At 43.4% G+C, this 16,540-nt stretch overlaps 1 long non-coding RNA gene across 1 annotated transcript; it reads left to right on the forward strand.

Annotated features, from left to right (window-relative positions):
• Positions 1-387: 387 nt before the first annotated feature.
• Positions 388-14,861, forward strand: LOC116582967. Its single transcript, XR_004282565.1, has 3 exons — positions 388-683; positions 14,202-14,205; positions 14,851-14,861. It is a non-coding gene; the product is annotated as an uncharacterized LOC116582967 (long non-coding RNA).
• The last annotated feature ends 1,679 nt before the right edge of the window (positions 14,862-16,540 follow it).

Genomic DNA, 16,540 nt, shown 5'->3' on the forward strand with positions numbered 1-16,540 from the left:
AATATTCTAATATATGATGCTGAAGGAATAATGCCAATTTGGTTACTGCTTCAGTGATGTTAGTAGAGAAAGGAGTACCACATGGAGTTTATACTTGGTTATGGTTACGTGGAAAACTGTTTTTGACAGCTAGTTTATCCCTTATGTCCTGTGTTAAGCAGGGTAACCATTTGCCTTAATGGTGTTTGCCTTAATGGTGTTTCAGTTGGTGAAATAGATTATATGGTCACACACTTCACACGTGTCAGAATGGGTGATGTTAACAACACAGGAAACAAGAGATGTAGGCGAGGAGCTGGAGAAAAGGGAACCCTCTTACGCTGTTGATAGGAATGCAAACTGGTACAGACACTGTGGAAATGAGTATGGAGGTTCCTCAAGAAGTTAAAAATAGAAATACCGTGTGACTCAGGAGTTACACCAGGAGGTTTTTACCCAAGGGACCCAACAGATACAGGTCGAAAGGGTACAAGCACCCCAATGCTTATAGCAACATTATCAATAATGGCCAAACTATGGAAAAAGCCCAAATGTCCATCGACTGATGAATGGATAAAGAAGAGGTGGGGTGTGTGTGTGTGCCACACACACATACAGTGGAATATGACTCGGGCATCAAAATGAATGAAATCTTGCCATTTGCAATGATATGCATAAACCTAGAGTGTGTTATGCTAACAGAAGTTGTAAGCCTGTCAGAGAAAAAACAAGTAACATGATTTCACTCATACGTAGAATTTAAGAAACAAAACAGATGAACATATGGGACAGGAGCAAAAAAGAGAGAGACAGAAGCAGACCATGGGACTTAGCTGTAGGGAACAAACTGAGTGTCGATGGAGGAAGATGGGTCGACAGTGGGCTAAAAGGTTGATGGGTATTAAGGAGGGCACTTGTGGTGATGAGCACTGAGTGTTGTATGTATGTGATGAATTTCTGAATTCTACTCCTGAAACCAATATTACATATCTGTTAATTAACCAGAATTCAAATAAACATTGGGAAAAAAAAAATAGGGATCCAGGTCTCCACAGAGAAACACAAACAGCCACCAATGTGCATTTTTTGTTCAAAGTGGCAAAGGAATCTCAATTCACATGTTAAAATTAGACCAAAGATGTTACCAGATTAAAAAAACTCATGCAAAATGGAACATCTCTGTATTCTATGTATGGTACCAACAGACTCACACAATACAAATATCAGGATTAAAAATGCTATCTGAAATATATATATATATATATATATATATATATATATATATATATATATATTTACACATACATACACACACTTCTGAATACCCACACACATATGTAAAGACAGGTTCAGAAGTTAAGGGATTCTCAGAGAGTCACACAAGTTACTTTAGAGCGGGTGGTAGAACCTCCCTCAGTGCCTCAGCATATTTCATACTAACTGATATTGAATCCATATCTATTTTGTGTTTGATAAAAGCAGAACTTACAGCAGGATCTGAATATTATTAGCTATTCGTTGAAGTATTTACATGCAAAACAAGAAAAAGTTTTCATATTTTACGGTATAATAAGGCTTTGACCCAATTTGTTTCCCTGTATACTAGGGTATAAGTCAGGCCGTCAGGATGTTCGGGTCTCAACTACTTGGGAAAGTATCTTTATGTGTAAAGTCTGTTATTAATTTATCATTAAAGTTATTACAGATAAATACAAGATACTCAGGAAAAGACCCTCATACTTTGCATTGTCAACGGATAACATACGGGCTTCTGGCATTTTAATGGGCTCTAAAAATGGCAGATTTCTCCCCTTGACATCAGGGTGATATCCAGTTACACGCTCAGCCTCTGCCTGAGTCAGCTTCTGGAGATCAGCTTTCAGGTCCAGTCCTTGAAACACAAAGGTACTCAACTGAAGCAGTAAATATGAAATACAAATGAAGCGTATGGTCTAGTGTGATAAAAAAAAATAATAATGTGATGGAAAAATGCATTTCACACCCTTGTTTTCCACAAGTGTGTTATGCTTTATTTCAAGAGATACTGTAAAGATTAAACCCACTGCACTTCGTTTCCTTTCTATTACCATAGTGTTCTAGGAATAGAGAGCATCAACTAGCTAAGAAATCAAGTCTATATCATGCGTAAGATTTTATTTAAAAGTACTATGGGGTTTTCTGAAGGATGAGCTGTGTGTATTTGTGGGCCTCTAACAAATCCCATCCTGGTGACATCCATTCCCTACTAGAGCAACCTGCAAGGTATTTTGTCAAATTTCCCTAGTCAGATTTGAGGGCAAAGTCCCTCTGTATACCTTAGGATAAAGGAGTCACATATAGAACAAAGTTCCAAAAGTAACAGCAAAACATTAGTGATTAACAGTCCAAATTGTGTCTTACAGTAAGAATAAAAGGAGGAGGGTGGAAAGACTCAATGGACTTTGTTGTCAGTCGCATTGTGGAAACATCTTAATAGTGACTCCCTAAAATAATCCATGCCTGAATGGTGTCAATAATTTACGATGAGTACTTGATGAAAATGCTCTATTTGGAAGACATTCATTTCTTCTTTCACGATCATTGTAAGATACATTTTATTTTCCTAATCATAAAAGTATTTACACACCTATCAAAGCAGCTTAATAATCATACTAATATAGTGACCCTGATGAGGGAGCAGGAGGCTGGCTGAGAACGGAGCAGGGGCTGGCGCCTTGCACCCCCTCTCCACCCACTCCCCTTGGTAATATGTGTGACATTTCACAGGCACCCCTGACTGCCCTAAAAGAAGAGCAAATGGTTATCTTGCAGAGATCACAGTCCTGCAAGGCAGGAGTCTCTCTTGGTTTACAAATGTCCTTGAGATTTACAACAAAGAAGTTGCCTTATCAATAGCCCAATTTCCAAAGATACATAACTCAGTTCCTCAAGCCCTAACGTCACCCTCCCCTCCATAAAAAACCGAAGGAGACGGAGGTAGAAGGAAAAGTAAATAAAGTTAAATTTCTTTTAAAACCTAAATCTCACTAACAAGGACGTTTGATAGCAGGAATGTAACATTCCACCAGGAGACTCCCAATTGTCTTTATGTTAGTGCCTCATTAGAGGGAAAGTGGCCTTGGCTTGATAGTAACCAGGCCTTCAATATCCTGACAGTCTTCTTTACCCCAATAGCCCTTCTGAACAACCCTTTGTCCTCACCTACCCAACTCCTGTGTATATAACCAGCCACTCCTCACAACCCGGGGCAGCAGCATCTCCGTCTGCCCACGGGTCCTGTCCCCGTGCTTTAATAAACCACCATTTTGCACCAAAGATGTCTTAAGAATTCTTTCTTTAGTCGTCAGCTCCGAACCTCACCCCACCGAACCTGACTTAGGTTCTGGAACTTCATCATTTTTGGCGAGCCAGCCAGGAGATTTATGAGTCTTTACATTTGGACTCTGAGCTTCGGTGCAAAATTGGTGAGTACTTTCTCTCCTTTTCCTTTACTCTCATTCCAGGGTTTTTTCAAGGAGTATGGTCTTATTGGAACACTTGCATGTCAATTGCTCAGGCTGTAATCCTCTAGCCCGTGGCTACTCTACGGGGAGGAGAACGTCTGCCTTTTGGCTGTAAGTTAGTACCCTGGCCGGAATGGCAATAAGACCCAGAAACTTGATGGCCTCTCTTTATTCCTGTTCTTATAGAAAGTTGTCTCTTTTGGGCACGGGACAGCCACCTAAGTCACCAGGACGGCTGCCAATCTTAAGACTCCCGTGTGAGGTTTCCTCCTGATTGATCTAATGTGATCCCCTCCACATCCCTGGTCTAGCCACTTCTGGCCGCGAGACCTCCACTGGGAGCCGGCCGAAACCAGTACCCGATTGAATTAAAACGCAACCGGGGACCGTTTCCTAGGGAAGTTGGCTGTAAGGACCATATGTGTTGGAATGTCGCTTAGACCATGATGGATTTCAGACTTTACTGTTTCTTGTCAGTGTCTTCTACAAACTGCCTAAAGATATGAAATTGGGTAATTTCCCCTTGCCAAACTTTTCTAGTATTTCTATGGGTTAAAATGGCAAAACAGTATGCAGTCTTCAGGACAGACAATGAGCATGGCATGGCACAGCGTTTTGGTCCATTCACCAGGCACCCATCTGTAGCCTAGGATGCGATGGGGAAGTGGAGGGACGCCGGCACCCCTCCAGGGCCTTTTATGGCAGGAATGTCTTCCCAGGGAAGGCAGGATGGTGATCAATAGCGATATCTTGAGGGACGCCTCTGGTCGCTTTTGACACACAGAAACCTCTGACATACCCTGTGTGGGACGCCACCCAGGAGTCGGGGGATTTGGTAATGGACCTTCATTACTTTTCTGGAAGCATGGCCTCAGTAGGCTTCTTCAGTTCCCAAGGAGTCTACCTTGGGGTGCCTTTTAACCCACTGGAAATAATTTGGATTGCAAAACTTAGGAAAGGACTGAGCTCCTGTAACACTGCATGGCCTCAGTGTGATCTATCAGTTAGGTCTCCTCTGCAGGAAACAGGGCAAATGGACCTAGGATACCTAGGTCTTTATTGCTCTGCACCAGGACTCCAGACTAAGGGGCTTTTGCGGAATGTGTTTGCCCAAATAAGTCAGCTAGTAAACTTTCTCCTGACATATTCGATGATAATTACGTAAATAAGCCTTCTTCTAGTAAACCCAGGTTGCTGGGCCATCCCTAGCAAAGGGGACTCTGGCTTTATTTCTCTCTGTTTCTCCTAATAGATGTGGGGGCTTCTCCCTCACTCACTTCCCGTGTTAATGGCTATAACTGGAGCCAACTGGGGTTAGTCTAACTCGAGACAGAGACCATAAGGAATATTCCCAAGCAGCTGCCGAAACTCTCTTTGTTTCGGGGAAGTTTCCCTGTGTTCTCTGGCCGACTTGGACTGCCTAACCCCTCCCCCCTTGCTGGTGGGAAAGCATGGCGTCTGCTCCTCTGTTGGGCTTTATGAGCTCTAAAACCGGGAATCCTTTCTCTGCCTCCTGGAAGCACTTTGTTTCCTCTGTTTTCCCCTTCTGTTTCTGTGCACCAACGTGCGTGCAGCCTGCATGACTAGCCTCTAGATCATGCACCACGGCTCCTCTCTTCACTGTCAAGGAGCAAGAAGAACACCCCCTGGACCTAACACCTCCCCACTCCAGATCTTCCCACTCATGTCTCAGGTAAACATTCAAAGTGGAGTGGGTCCAGGTGGAACATAAATCAGAGTTGGAACTAAGTTAAGTTTGTTGGTTTAATTAAGATAAGACGTGTCTTTGAAGTTACAGCAGTAAATGTGAAACTTTTATTCTATCAAAGTTTACTGAAGGTCAGATAAGCTTGTGTTATTTGTTAAAATTTGTTAGTAAAGAAATGACTAAACTGATGGTTAATTGTCTGTCTCAAAGTTCTAATGGGTAATTGCTGAAGGAACTTTCAAAGTCTTTGGTAACCTGAAAGTTTTAAAGTTTTGCTTGGATGACAAATGGAATTAAATTGTGGACATCTAGGTCTTAACCAAACAGGATAAAATGCTAAGTCGTTAATTACTGAATGTAGGTTTGTGCTTTTGACTTCTTACTGCAAAGAAACTAAGAGTATTTAAATCTGTTGGTAAATTTGTTTTCCACTTAACTGATTCATAAATTGCCACCTGAAGAATTCTGTTGTAACAGTTCACAATCGGTTAATAACTAAAGGTGTTTCTAAGAATACAAAGTTCTGCTTAGTGTAACTAAGACTGATGGAAATAAGAGAAACTCTGCAGGAAAGTAGATGATATGTAAGAAAGATTTAAAGAAGGGAAATGCATTTTATTAAAGATAAAAGGTAATTTTGTCCTAAATGAGATGGTTGTTTGGAAGGAAATGGCTTGGGACAAAACCTGAATGCAAAGGAAAGTTGTAGAAGGTTTGTGAAGGGAAATCTTCAGAAAAGGAATTTTAGCTATGGTCCAGAATGGACTAAGATCGAAATGAATGGGTTTTAAAGGTACATTGGTACAACACTGAAATTGTCTCTGTTCAAAAGGACAATGTTTTCTTAGATCAATTGATCTGCTGTTAAGAAAATGTAAATGGTTTTCTCTTTGCCTGCCCAGAAAAACCAGTTTCTATGTTTTGTTTTATCAGGTGTTTAACATCCCTAATTATATTTAGGCATGTGTTTTTAAACTTTCTAAGGTTTTAGCAAATGTTGACAAGATTTAAATTGTAAATCTCTTTAACTCAGGCTTTTCCTTGATATGTGAAGTACTACTGAACCAGTGATAAACCTTGGGTTACATTTGGGAAAATGCTATAACTATTCTAGAGATTCTATGCACTTCCTAAAGTTTTAATGTTTTGAGAGATCATCGCTTGTAATTGTAATTATGGGAACGTTATGTGTCACAGAAATTGTAACCTGATTTTCTTGCAGCTAAATTGTAAACTCCCATGTCTCTTTAGCTCTAACCATATCCATTCTGAGTTTTTGTCATTTATAATTGTTTTAATTTTCTTGTAAAATGAGTTTTATCTTCAACGAGATTCCTATAAAGGACTTTCAGGACAAATACAGATATTTGATGTACTTGAAAATCCTAAAACTGAAATGGGTAAGAATTTCCAAAACTGACTAAAGCCGCATTCACCAGATTTAGTAACATGGGACTAAATGAACTAAAAGATTATAGTGTTGTGTCTCTTAATGTTTTGTCTTATTTTAAACATTGCCGGTTCTCTCTAATGTTTGCTCTTCCAGACTAGGGATACTTTTTCTTAAGTTATCTGTAACTTACAGAGATGTAAAAGTGCTCAAGGCATTCAAATTTTCTCTCTATATGAACCCTCTGAAACCAAAGGTCTCAGTAAGCATTCTTCCATGGCAATCAGTCATTTGCATAAGTTCAATAAGAATCTGTTCTCCTTGTAACAGGACACCATTGGAAACTGGTTATTTTACCAAGGCTTTGACTGGGATGTCATATTTGAAAAGACACAGATATGACCAGACAGTTTAAAGGAACTAAGGTTGACTTTATGAAACCTGGAGCCGTAAAGCCCCTTGGGACTGTTGGCCTGATACCTTGCTTACAGAGTTCCCAGCAGCCTCACCAGGTGAGTAAAGAATGTCACTCCTTGGTAGGTGCAGTCTCGGGAAGAGGAATTCGCCCAAAGGTATTGCAGGCATGCCTCATGGCAAGTACAGGGCTTGGCTTCTGGCCCGGAGAGGCTACTAAAAGTTCAACCTAGAGATTCCTTATACAAAGTTCCAGCAAAGCAGATTCTAAAAGATCTATTGATCACACTCACTGTTCTTGCTGAGCTTATGTAAATAATGGGCCGAGTTTGTTAAAACTGGACTTGTTTCACAAGTGAATTAGTCCTGATTTGGCTATCTCTGTAAATGAGGGTTATTTTAGAGAGAAAAATTATGTCTTAGTAACACACCTTTATGGATGTTAAATTCTAGATTTGATTGTCTTTAAATGCTTGTTTACCTAAGCTAAACAATTTGAGGTAAACTTCAGAGAAGTTGCACAATAGCTTCTTTAGTCGATCTTACTATTTTGTGGGGATATTAGCAGAACCCCGTGGCACATGATTAAACAACTGGAAAATGGGATTGATTTCCCCTACAATTGTATAACTTAACTAACACCTTATGTGTGGCTGGGATAATGAAATTGCCTAAAAGCCAGCCTATGCACTCCATAGGATTAACTATGGACTTGTGGAGACAATGGATGACCCCACTTTCTTTATGATTGGATTGTATAATGCATGGGGGACTCCCCTTATCTCTTGACAAGTTTTCTCCCACTTGACAATGATCCTCTGTAATCAGGATATTGTTAAGGCTGGACCACTCAAAGGTCATCTTATTGGTTTCATCCCTTAGTCATATTTATCCTAGAGGCCACCTCTGTTGAGGTGCGATTGCAAACAGATGCTTTAGCTAAGCATAGAACAGCCCTCATAAAAAGAGCCTCAAAGCTCAATATGGGACAGTCCCTGACTGTAATGATGTCACATCAGGTCCAGATTTGTCTTAGAAGCCAAAGGCCACCAATGGATGATGGAGGCCGACTTATTAAATACTGGGCTACACTAACAGATATGCCAGAAATAATACTTAAAACTTGTCAAACTTTAAACCTAGTTACCTGTATGCCTGAACCTGACCACTGTACTTCTTTCTCTATAGAGGATTTGCCTAGATTCATGGGTGCATTACTAAAACTTATCACCACTCCAGCTAATCTCCCTACTTAATACCGAAGTCTCACAGATACCAAGGCACTCCAGAAAATAGGATGGCCTTAGATGTCCTGATAGCAGCACAGGGTGCAACATGCGCAATTATCAAAGCAGAATGTTGTGTGTTCATCCCACACTACCACATAACTCACAGAACTAAGATATGAATACCCAGATTAAGGCCCTACAAGATCCTTCTCTCTCTCTCAGTGAATGGTTAAGTTCCTGGTTTGAAGGAGGACTATGGCCAAATCTCCTTCTCGGGCTTCTCATTCTTATCGCCTTATTAACCTTAATATGTTGCTTTGTTCAGTGTTTCTCTACTTGGTGCCGAGACTCCATTGCTGCAACGACTTCACCACGACAGATGATCCTTACCACGCGCAAAGACACTCCTTCACTGTCAGCGCTGGATTCAGCTGCCTCCGCCTTTCGTGACTCCCCTATACATTCCTCCACTGATCAATGTTGACCCGAGTAGGTAGGGACAGCTCTACACCCCTATTCAGCAGGAAGAAGTTACAGAAGATGAGACCTTCCACCTTCAACCACCTTAAAGATTTAAGGGTCAAAATTGTTCAGGGGGGAATGATGAGGGAGCAGGAGGCTGGCTGAGAACGGAGCAGGGGCTGGTGCCTTGCACCCCCTCTCCACCCACTCCCCTTGGTAATATGTGTGACATTTCACAGGCACCCCTGACTGCCCTAAAAGAAGAGCAAATGGTTATCTTGCAGAGATCACAGTCCTGCAAGGCAGGAGTCTCTCTTGGTTTACAAATGTCCTTGAGATTTACAACAAAGAAGTTGCCTTATCAATAGCCCAATTTCCAAAGATACATAACTCAGTTCCTCAAGCCCTAACGTCACCCTCCCCTCCATAAAAAACCGAAGGAGACAGAGGTAGAAGGAAAAGTAAATAAAGTTAAATTTCTTTTAAAACCTAAATCTCACTAACAAGGACGTTTGATAGCAGGAATGTAACATTCCACCAGGAGACTCCCAATTGTCTTTATGTTAGTGCCTCATTAGAGGGAAAGTGGCCTTGGCTTGATAGTAACCAGGCCTTCAATATCCTGACAGTCTTCTTTACCCCAATAGCCCTTCTTTACCCCAATAGCCCTTTGTCCTCACCTACCCAACTCCTGTGTATATAACCAGCCACTCCTCACAACCCGGGGCAGCAGCATCTCCGTCTGCCCACGGGTCCTGTCCCCGTGCTTTAATAAACCACCATTTTGCACCAAAGATGTCTTAAGAATTCTTTCCTTAGTCGTCAGCTCCGAACCTCACCCCACCGAACGTGACTTAGGTTCTGGAACTTCATCAACCCCAATGCCAGTTTCTTGAATTATACAGCTCTTATGAAACGTACCATATCAAATGATGAACGACACAGTGGTTTTCATTCATTGAGCTCTTTTCTGGAGTTCCTGTCCTGCTCCACTGAACTGCATTAATTCCTGTGCCAGTAGTAAGCTACTTTACCTTACAGACACATTTGAGTAGTAAGCATTCTATAGAGAACCACACTCCCTTGTTTGTATAGCAACACAGACGGTAGGAAGAACACAAACCTCTTTTAAAATTCTTCTGTTAAGTAATCTCTACACTAGTATGGGCCTTGAACACTCCACCCCGACATCAAGACTCACACGTTCTACAGACTGAGCCAGCCAGGTTCCCCAAGAACACAAACCTTGTAATGAAATATGCACTGAGTCTCCATGTGTCAAGCAGTCTTTGGGAAACCACAAAGCCTGAGCCTTAGTTTTCTCATTTCTAAAATGCAGCTCCCATCCCTAGGCAAATCGGCGTTATTCCTCACGTTGTAGGGTATGCTGACTTGGCACTCTGCCTGTGCTGCTGAAAACTGCTTGTGCTTTCCATGAAAGGAGTGAAAAGGCCCCAAAAAATGTGCTAAGAAGATCAAATTAAACTAGGGAAATGATGTATAGTTTGTAGTTAAGCATTTTCCTCCCCTTTAGAAAAGACTGCATTTTCAGGCACACCAATTAATTCCTGAGGGAAAAAGGGAAAGTCATTATGGTGAAGGACTACATGAAACTGCACAACGTACACTCTTCACATTTTCAACCAATCTTCAGGAAATGACTGAGATTCCCTTCACATGTTTTCTTTCCTCCTGTCATGGTTTGTCATAACGCGCGATGCACACATACACTCCCTTGCTCCAACGGACATCCTTCTTCCCTTTCCCTTCACCTTGAGCCCCAGGTGCTCCTTCCACGTCCTTCCCTGGTTCAGGTTTCATATCTCAGCTCTCAGGTGGTGCCTCCTTTTGTTTTGGTTTCTCTTCCCTGGGTTGTTGTGCCTAGGGGTATGTGTGTATAAGGGCCAATAAAAAGTTGTGTGGTTAATACATGCTAACAGTGTAAATCGACATCAGACATTTGGATATCAAATAATGAACAAGCATAAAGACACTCCCACTTCATGATTCTATGTGCTTGTTCTGAAAAATGACTCTTACCACAGAGAGGCTACTGCAACAGGAGGTAGCCCCCAGCACTTTGGAGTCTACTGTAAACTCTGCTGGGATGGATATGCACAATCGGTGCTTAATAAGCATGGCAAAGAAGACACAGACTGTATTTCCACAGGCACCAGAAATTTGGAATCCTCCTGGTTCATTGTTTCCCTCCCTTAATCAGCAGAGAAACTTTTATCACTGTATCTGTTTTCGGTTGGTAGCTCAACAAAACGTCCAGAGCAATAAAAGTATGGTAGCCTAAATCATCCAATATGGAAATACACCCGCACGCTGCTTAGACCCTGGGTCATCTTTTCTGTTTAGATTTGGATCTTGATCTGACTCGGCCACTCATAGTTCACGCTGAAAGTAGAATACTGGTATTTGAAAAATGTAATCCAAAGGAGAGGTATACTACTTCCAAGGCCTCGGGTTTAATCTGTCTTATTTTGAGAATATGTCATATTATTGTTATGTCTGCACTAGAAAGGTTCAGGTGTCCGGTCACGAAACAGATCCAGTGGCCGGGTCCTCCTTGACACTGTACACCGTGCACTGCAAATCTTGGGGACCCAGTTACAAGCCCCCAGTGTTCCGCTGTTCTTTGTTTTCTCTATACCACCTGCTCTACCACCTCCCAGGGTCCGAAAGAGGACCTGGCCTCTGTGCTCTTCAGGCAGGTGCTCCCGGAGGCAGACCCCTCAACTAACACCCCCGCTACCCAGTCCTCGCCCTGTCTTCACCTCCCCTCCTCGGCCCACCTTCCCTGCTTGCCCAGGCCCCACTACAAGGACGAGCCCAATGGCGGCAGAGACGCCTGTAAGGAGAAGGGCTCTAACTCCTTGGTACTTACACCTAGGACGCCACAGTTCTACTGTCCCCACCTACCCCAAGGCCACTAACTCCCTCCCTATCCTCGCTCACACTTAAACTCCTGGAAGGACTGACGTGGGGACTTAACATTAACACGACCACCTCCATCGAACTCAGCTCTGCTCTCAAAAAGTGGGCAGCAATGCGCATGCCCAGCGATAGTTGCGCACAGCATTGAGCATGGGCACGCTTTGCTCACAGCAATGAGCATGCGCACAGAGTCGGGGGCGTGCAGGGTGGGCTGAGCTTTTCCTGCCTGTGCTGCTGCAGACACTCGCAATCACGGGGTCCACCGAGGAGAAGAAAAGAGGCTTGAGCAGTCTCTTTTTCAAACCACCCAGTCTCTCCTATGCATCCAGATACTTTGGGGACACACAGCCCCAGCTTACCCTGAGTGGACAAGGTGTCTCAGAAAAAGCGCTGAGCCGGAAATCAATAGGAAGCATTTTAATCTGAGATTGATGCAGGCTTCAGTAAGTCATTTCCTTCTTTGCTTTTGGGCATTGTGTCACTTGAACGAACTGGCTCACCTCTGTATGATAAATCATTAACACCGGTTTTCCTTAGGCTTTGTTTGCACTACAGCACCTTGACATCTCTGCACTGGTAGCTCCTTTCTCCCCGTGAAACTGTATTCATTTGGTCCGTGTATGTTTCAGAAATACCCAGATATTGGTCCTGGGATTTAGCCTCAGTCCATGGTCACATGGTATACAGCAGTAGTGTCTATGCTCCTCAAATTCTGTACTTCCCAAATCACAGCTTTGCTGAAGAAGGAAACGTGTCCCTATAACTGCTGGGTTTTACTCAGATTATTGCCACCTTAAAATGGGAAACAATATAAAAGGATGGCAATATACACCCTTTTATATTGGATATATAAATTTATATTGGATAAATAAATTGGTGTTAAAATGTGGGGTTTTAAAAGCAGTTGTGAGTTGCTCATGAACTCTTGTAAGATCAGATATCTCATGCATACAAAGTCACGATTTGTCAGCCAGGTGTGCATATTGTCGAGTGGGGGCGATTGGATTCCACAAGTGAGAAGATACGTGGGGCTCAGGATGGCCTTGCTTGTTTCTTGGACTTGAGGCAGGGCTGTCCATCTTGAAGACTTTTTTGCCCTGCTGCGACTGCCAAAGAAAAACCTCTGGCTTCTTTGGAGCCCTATGTGCAGAGATCCTAATTCCCTGATGTGACTCTGTGCTGAAGCCTCATGTGCCTGCTGTGGGCCCTCTCAGTCTCAGAAGGAGCAGTGCTGCACTGAAAGCAGGCACAGGCTGAGTGAACAGGACTGAGGCTCTGGTTCAGTTGCGGATTGAAGACACCCATGCCTGACCCCAAGAACTGGGGGCACATCATGGAAGCTGCTTGGACTGTCCAAGTCACTGCACCAGGAAAAGGGCTGGTTCTCTGAGGGGACCACCTAAAACCGACCTTTACATTAGGCCTGCATTTCTGAGGCAGAGGCTAGTTGCATTCCTAATTTTTGGTTCCTGCCACAACTACAAGATGGGGGGGGGGGGCACATCACTGTGTGGATGACCCTCCATCCACTCGTGACAGATCGGGATATCGCACTGCTCTTTCCACTTTCTAGAGTAATAGAAGTATGCAACAATGGACTGATTAGCCTGACACTACTTCCCTCACCTTTTTTTTTTTTTTTTTTTGGTGTACACACCTTATAAAGGAAGCTTGTTTATTCAAGGCACATGCTTCCAGCAATGGATTAATCTTTTACAGCCTAATCACTAAGTAAATGCAAGAGACAAGAGGGTCATGAAGTTATGTAACTCGTTCCAATGTGGATTTTTATCTTTATCCATCCCGAACATGATAGGCCTTTCTAGTTGAATTATAGAAAAAGAATTCTAGGAAAACATTTTTGTCCGACTCTTTCCCACAACTCTTTCCTTCAAAATGTAGGAGATACTTGAAGAGATGTTGAATATTGATTTCAGGAGAAGGCACACCGATTTTCTAACAATAAAGCAAACATAAAGCATGGCAGCTGGGAAGAAGCAATGGCAGAAAACAAGGACATTATAACCTCTGGTTTCCCGAATGATTCTTGGAAACCTCTCTTCCTGAAGACATATTCGCAGTGTAGCCTTTCCAATGTGCTGTGAGTACTTGGAGTGCAAACAGAATGCTGAGTCTCTAGTCCCATCTGACAGAGTTCTGACTATGGGACAAGAGGCATGGCCCCAGCACCCAGACTTGCACACAAAGCACGTTCACATGCCTTCCCCCCCTCACGAAGTAGAGGGACTGGTGTCATGGACAGATCAAACTGCTGGAAACTGACTGCTTCCCACAGCCCCTCTGAAACCAAGGGCTCCGAGGAATATTCCAACTTGGCGCAGAGTCCAGGAGGGGCAGGTCCCATGGCTGGAGGCCACACGAGGGCCCCAGTAACCTGTGTTGCCTGCTTCACGTATGCCCAGCTCTTGGCTCCCTATCAATTGTAAACACTGCTTCAGGAGTACCATCTGTGTCCTGTGTGTGTGCCCTGACCAGCCCAACACTGTCCTATCCTGAAACCTTTCCTGTCAGCATCCATGTCCTCACCAGAGTATGCTCTGCCCCAATGGGAGATAAGTGCGCTTAAAAAGGTTCATGCAGAAACTTACAGACAAATGTACCTACATTTCTAAGATAGTTTTTCATAATTAATGGGGTTTGTTTAGCTGCCAGGGATGGTTACTTTAGCTATTTGGCTAGGCTGCACTACACAGATAACTGTTCACACTGAATTCTGATGTTGACATGAAACTACTTTTCAGAGGAAATTCACTTGCTCAAGTCTAAAATTGAAATTTCCCTTTTATTTTTATTTTTTAATTTATTTTTTATTTATTTTCAGCATCACAGTATTCATTATTTTTGCACCACACCCAGTGCTCCATGCAATCTGTGCCCTCTCTAATACCCACCACCTGGTTCCCCCAACCTCCCACCCCCCTGACACTTCAAACCCCTCAGATTGTTTCTCAGAGTCCATAGTCTCTCATGGTTCACCTCCCCTTCCAATTTCCCCCAACTCCCTTCTCCTCTCTAACTCCCCATGTCCTCCATGCTATTTGTTATTCACAAATAAGTGAAACCATATGATAATTGACTCTCTCTGCTTGACTTATTTTGCTCAGAAATTTCTCTTTTAAATCCCAGTTTTATTTTTAAAAAGATTTTATTTATTTATTTATTTATTTATTTGTCAGAGAAAGAGAGAGAGAACACAAGCAGGCAGAGGCAGAGGGAGAAGCAGGCTCCCCACTGAGCAAGGAGCCCAATGCGGGACTCCATCCCAGGACTTTGGGATCATGACCTGAGCCAAAGGCAGCGGCTTAACCAACTGAGCTCTCCAGGCATCCCTAAACCCCAATTTTATTTTATTTTTTTAAGATCTTATTTATTTATTTGACAGAGGGAGAGATCACAAGTAGGCAGAGAGGCAGGCAGAGTGAAGGGGAAACAGGCTCCCTGCTGAGCAGAGAGCTCAATGCAGGGCTTGAACCCAGGACCCTGAGACCATGACCTGAGCCGAAGGCAGAGGCTTAACCCACTGAGCCACCCAGGCGTCCCTAAATCCCAATTTTAAATATACATATATTAACACACATATACGGATGCAGAAGCGCACACACACACACACACACACACACACATATTCATAATGATATTCATCTCCTCTTGGTGACCCTTCTCTGGAGAATCCTGAGTAATATACCGGATCACTCCATGACTCTTAAAGGGCATGCCTGAGATCGATAATACCACAGTGTGGGCTGGTCTCACCCCGTCGCATGGGTTCTAAGACACAGTGACCAGTGGCATTTCCTCTGCAGACTGTCGACCATTTGGCTCACTATTATGACACAGGGTTTGGTCATCTCACTTTTGAGAGTTTACTTTAATTCCACAAAGGTGGACTGGCCTCCTGCCATGCGTCAGGTCCTCTACTCTGTCCTGAGGACACCAGGAGGAGCTGTGTGTTTCCAACCCTCCAGGAAGGAGTTAAGAGTCTGGGGAGGGAAAGAAACATGGAAACAAAACTTCAGTGCACTAAGGCAATGAGCGTGGCTGGCTTTGCTAACTCACTGATGACAGAAGGTTACTAAGAATATCTCACACTTAATTTTCCCCATCGGCTGACAGTACAGCCTCAAGAAAATCTATAGGGTAGGTATACTTTCATTTCCCTCATTGTGTTTCCGCCAGCCCTGCACAATGACAAACGTCTTCCGATGTGTGTGTCATATCAGACACAAGGCCCAAAAAGAATTGATTTCACTGAGGTGTTTTGCAAAACAGTCATGTGTTCTCTCTACATTTCCATCCAGACAAAGGAATATGCCAGCTTCCCTCAATGTACAGGGGAGTTACATGCCTAGGAATCCAGATGATTTAAATCTCTGCAGGGAAAGGTTTGAATCCCTGCCCGTGCTCAGCTTCCAAAGACCAGTAACCCCTCCAACCCTTTCATCGACCGAAACTGTGCTCTGACTCCCGCATATAAACCACTTCCATTTGATGAGGGTGTGTTGCTGTGCACACCCGAGTTTATGGATCAGTCAGCCAGATGACACCCAGTTCATGATGGACAGCTCAGGTTGTGTGGTAGCTGGGTGGCCTATGGTCAAGTTTTCAGTCTCTATAAAGGCCCAATGGCAGGCCTAGAGCAGCTTCTCCAAAGAAGAGTAGTTATCTGAGAATGCTGCAGGGCCTTGATCCAAAAGCTCAAGGGCCTGCACTGTGATCGCCCTAGAGGAGCCTGCGTGCAAGGGCTTCAAACGGCATCCCTACCTGCCACTGCCACTTCAGATACCATTGGATCTGCAGGATCATGTGGCCTAAGTGGCAGAGCTGATCGCATGGAAGCCTGAATCAGCTACAGAACCTTCTCCTGTTCTGGCCCCAATGGAACCTAGCAGCC

This window comes from Mustela erminea, chromosome X (genome assembly GCF_009829155.1).
Source record: "Mustela erminea isolate mMusErm1 chromosome X, mMusErm1.Pri, whole genome shotgun sequence".
Lineage (NCBI taxonomy): Eukaryota > Metazoa > Chordata > Mammalia > Carnivora > Mustelidae > Mustela > Mustela erminea.